The sequence below is a fragment of the Bombus affinis genome, unplaced genomic scaffold (assembly GCF_024516045.1).
Source record: "Bombus affinis isolate iyBomAffi1 unplaced genomic scaffold, iyBomAffi1.2 ctg00001025.1, whole genome shotgun sequence".
NCBI classification, from domain to species: Eukaryota; Metazoa; Arthropoda; class Insecta; order Hymenoptera; family Apidae; genus Bombus; species Bombus affinis.
The window spans coordinates 22,501-27,500 of NW_026109510.1; positions in this window are offsets into that span (position 1 = coordinate 22,501).

A 5,000-nucleotide genomic window follows, 5' to 3' on the forward strand; every position below is an offset into this window, starting at 1 on the left:
GGCGGAGTAGGTAGCAATCTATTAAGGTACGAGGTGGGGAGCGACGCGCCGTGCGCGCGCGCGCACGCAGTCGAACGTTTCCTCTCGTTTCGTTTCCCCTTTTTTTACGTTTCGTCCATGACTCTCCTTCGATCGGAGAGAGTACGACGGATAAAAAAAACGTACAGGGATAGGAAAATATCTAGTACGCTTACAGCGTGGAAATTTCGATCGTTGCTCGCTCGCTGCGCTCGCTCGTACGATTCTAGCCTAACCTAAAACCGTTCCCGATCGCGTTCGAACCGAGATTCGAACGAGATCGAAGAACGAACGCGAAAGGGATTGGTTTTGGGTTGGTCCATATTTTTTTTCGAGCGAGCGGAGCGAGCGAGCAACGCGTAAGAGCGTATCGCGTCCCGACGTGGTACCGCGAGGACTTTGAAATAATCGCAATAACTCCTTAAAGTTCGAAATAACTCCTTAAAGTGCGTTACGAGGTGTGGAAATTTTTATTGAAATCGTTATAGTTCGACGTAATCTAGTCGAACGTAGCGGTTTCGTTTTGTTTTTTCTTTAAATTTTTTCCACCGGACCTAGCTGACTGGGACGTTGGAACTTTGAAATTTCTCTCGCCCCGGTACGAAAAGGCCGAACGTTCCTTTCGAAATAATTCCTCAAAAAGCGTTACGAGGTATGCAAATTTTTATAGAAACCGTTATTGTTCGACGTCGTCTAGCCGAACGTAACGGTTTCTTTTTATTTTTTTAAAAAATTTTTTTCCACCGGACCTAGCTGACTGGGACGTTGGAACTTTGAAATTTCTCTCGTCCCGGTACGAAAAGGCCGAACGTTCCTTTCGAAATAATTTCTCAAAAAGCGTTACGAGGTATGGAAATTTTTATAGAAACCGTTATTGTTCGACGTCGTCTAGCCAAACGTAACGGTTTCTTTTTATTTTTTTAAAAAATTTTTTTCCACCGGACCTAGCTGACTGGGACGTTGGAACTTTGAAATTTCTCTCGTCCAGGTACGAAAAGGCCGAACGTTCCTTTCGAAATAATTCCTCAAAAAGCGTTACGAGGTATGGAAATTTTTATAGAAATCGTTATTGTTCGACGCCGTCTAGCCGAACGTAACGGTTTCTTTTTATTTTTTTTTTAAATTTTTTCCACCGGACCTAGCTGACTGGGACGTTGGCACTTTGAATTGTTTCGCACTGCTCCAAAAGTGCCGAAAGTACCGAAAGTTCCTTTCGCATTAATTCCATAATAAGCGTTATAAGGTACGTATATTCTGGCATAAATCGATATATTCTAATTAAATACATCGGGATTAAGCGTTAATTTTGTTCTTGAAACGTTCTAAAAAGTTTCGAATTGCACATTGGGACATGGAAAAATTTCCGTATCGAACACGTTTTTTCGAGTTATCTCGCTTAAAAGTGTTACAAGGTAGGAATATTTTTGCATAAATGGACGTATCTCGACGTTTTACGTCGGGATTAAGCGTTTATTTGGTCGCTGGAACGTTTTCTAGAAACGGAACTATGCGACGGGACGTTGGGACTTTGAAGAAGTTCGGCCGGTGCGAAAAGACCGAAAAGGTTTTTTCGAGTTATCTCGCTTAAAAGTGTTACAAGGTAGGAATATATTTGCATAAATGGACGTATCTCGACGTTTTACGTCGGGATTAAGCGTTTATTTGGTCGCTGGAACGTTTTCTAGAAACGGAACTATGCGACGGGACGTTGGGACTTTGAAGAAGTTCGGCCGGTGCGAAAGGACCGAAAAGGTTTTTTCGAGTTATCTCGCTTAAAAGTGTTACAAGGTAGGAATATTTTTGCATAAATGGACGTATCTCGACGTTTTACGTCGGGATTAAGCGTTTATTTGGTCGCTGGAACGTTTTCTAGAAACGGAACTATGCGACGGGACGTTGGGACTTTGAAGAAGTTCGGCCGGTGCGAAAAGACCGAAAAGGTTTTTTCGAGTTATCTCGCTTAAAAGTGTTACAAGGTAGGAATATATTTGCATAAATGGACGTATCTCGACGTTTTACGTCGGGATTAAGCGTTTATTTGGTCGCTGGAACGTTTTCTAGAAACGGAACTATGCGACGGGACGTTGGGACTTTGAAGAAGTTCGGCCGGTGCGAAAAGACCGAAAAGGTTTTTTCGAGTTATCTCGCTTAAAAGTGTTACAAGGTAGGAATATTTTTGCATAAATGGACGTATCTCGACGTTTTACGTCGGGATTAAGCGTTTATTTGGTCGGTGGAACGTTTTCTAGAAACGGAACTATGCGACGGGACGTTGGGACTTTGAAGAAGTTCGGCCGGTGCGAAAAGACCGAAAAGGTTTTTTCGAGTTATCTCGCTTAAAAGTGTTACAAGGTAGGAATATATTTGCATAAATGGACGTATCTCGACGTTTTACGTCGGGATTAAGCGTTTATTTGGTCGCTGGAACGTTTTCTAGAAACGGAACTATGCGACGGGACGTTGGGACTTTGAAGAAGTTCGGCCGGTGCGAAAAGACCGAAAAGGTTTTTTCGAGTTATCTCGCTTAAAAGTGTTACAAGGTAGGAATATTTTTGCATAAATGGACGTATCTCGACGTTTTACGTCGGGATTAAGCGTTTATTTGGTCGCTGGAACGTTTTCTAGAAACGGAACTATGCGACGGGACGTTGGGACTTTGAAGAAGTTCGGCCGGTGCGAAAAGACCGAAAAGGTTTTTTCGAGTTATCTCGCTTAAAAGTGTTACAAGGTAGGAATATATTTGCATAAATGGACGTATCTCGACGTTTTACGTCGGGATTAAGCGTTTATTTGGTCGCTGGAACGTTTTCTAGAAACGGAACTATGCGACGGGACGTTGGGACTTTGAAGAAGTTCGGCCGGTGCGAAAAGACCGAAAAGGTTTTTTCGAGTTATCTCGCTTAAAAGTGTTACAAGGTAGGAATATTTTTGCATAAATGGACGTATCTCGACGTTTTACGTCGGGATTAAGCGTTTATTTGGTCGGTGGAACGTTTTCTAGAAACGGAACTATGCGACGGGACGTTGGGACTTTGAAGAAGTTCGGCCGGTGCGAAAAGACCGAAAAGGTTTTTTCGAGTTATCTCGCTTAAAAGTGTTACAAGGTAGGAATATATTTGCATAAATGGACGTATCTCGACGTTTTACGTCGGGATTAAGCGTTTATTTGGTCGCTGGAACGTTTTCTAGAAACGGAACTATGCGACGGGACGTTGGGACTTTGAAGAAGTTCGGCCGGTGCGAAAAGACCGAAAAGGTTTTTTCGAGTTATCTCGCTTAAAAGTGTTACAAGGTAGGAATATATTTGCATAAATGGACGTATCTCGACGTTTTACGTCGGGATTAAGCGTTTATTTGGTCGCTGGAACGTTTTCTAGAAACGGAACTATGCGACGGGACGTTGGGACTTTGAAGAAGTTCGGCCGGTGCGAAAGGACCGAAAAGGTTTTTTCGAGTTATCTCGCTTAAAAGTGTTACAAGGTAGGAATATTTTTGCATAAATGGACGTATCTCGACGTTTTACGTCGGGATTAAGCGTTTATTTGGTCGCTGGAACGTTTTCTAGAAACGGAACTATGCGACGGGACGTTGGGACTTTGAAGAAGTTCGGCCGGTGCGAAAAGACCGAAAAGGTTTTTTCGAGTTATCTCGCTTAAAAGTGTTACAAGGTAGGAATATTTTTGCATAAATCGACGTATCTCGACGTTTTACGTCGGGATTAAGCGTTTATGTCGTCCCCAAGACCTTCTACAAAGTTTCGATTTTTTCGTTGGGACTTTGAAAAATTTCCGTATCGAACACGTTTTTTCGAGTTATCTCGCTTAAAAGTGTTACAAGGTAGGAATATTTTTGCACAAATGGACGTATCTCGACGTTTTACGTCGGGATTAAGCGTTTATTTGGTCGCTGGAACGTTTTCTAGAAACGGAACTATGCGACGGGACGTTGGGACTTTGAAGAAGTTCGGCCGGTGCGAAAAGTCCGAAATGGTTATTTCGAGTTATTTCGTTAAAAAGCGTTATAAGGTATAATTTTTTTGACAGGGATCGTTATATCTCTATTAAATACAATCGGATTAAACATTTTTGTCGAATTTTTTGAAAAATTAGCTTCCGTCGGACTGATACGACTGGGATATTTTTGCAATTTTTTCGTTAATTAATGTTACAAGGTATATATCTTTTTACATATTTCGTGTTATTTTAACGTGTTTTAATCGATTATAAAGTTATTTTTCGTCCATAGTCGATAAAACTGTATGTTTACTGATGCAATTTTTCGGTGAAAAAAAAAATTAATTTTTTGGTAAAAATGCATTTATAATATGTTAATAATGCTTGTGGTAAAATATTTCGATGGTTGGATATCGCCTTTATATAGTAGTTATTGAACGTGCGAGCGACTAAGTTCCAGCGTCCCTTCCGAACGGTACGTTGCTACGGAGGTTTTGCACCATAAGCGCGCGGCCGCTAGCCCGACCGGCGCCGGCCTTCCGGCCGGCCCCTTGGTATCTATAAGAGAAGCGTCGAGCCGGACGGTTCGGTCGGAACAGCGCTGGGCGCGTGGCTATTCTACGGCCTCGGTTGAGAATTCAGTCACCGCTCCTCGAGTCTTAGTGTATTTTACGCTATTTCTCGACTGTTCCTCCGTTCTCGTACTGGTTTTTTCTCTACACTGCTGCGCCGCGGGTCGAAGTCTAGGACGTAATGACCGTTAACGTGGCAAGCTTCCCCTTAGTCGGGAAGCTGGTGACCTGTGTGCACGTATTTGACAAAAGTTGGATGCGTGTGTGCTTGTACTTACGGAGTAGCCATTCTTGCAGAGACCATCGGTTGTAAGCTATTTGTAGCTGCACGATGGTCCTTTTGGCGTTCTGTAGAGTGCGTTATCTTCTGGTAACGCGTCTCTACAGAGGTGTTGAAGCTTATAAAAGAATATTCTTACGGTATGTCCAGCATGCGTATACGTGCTTTACCGCTAAG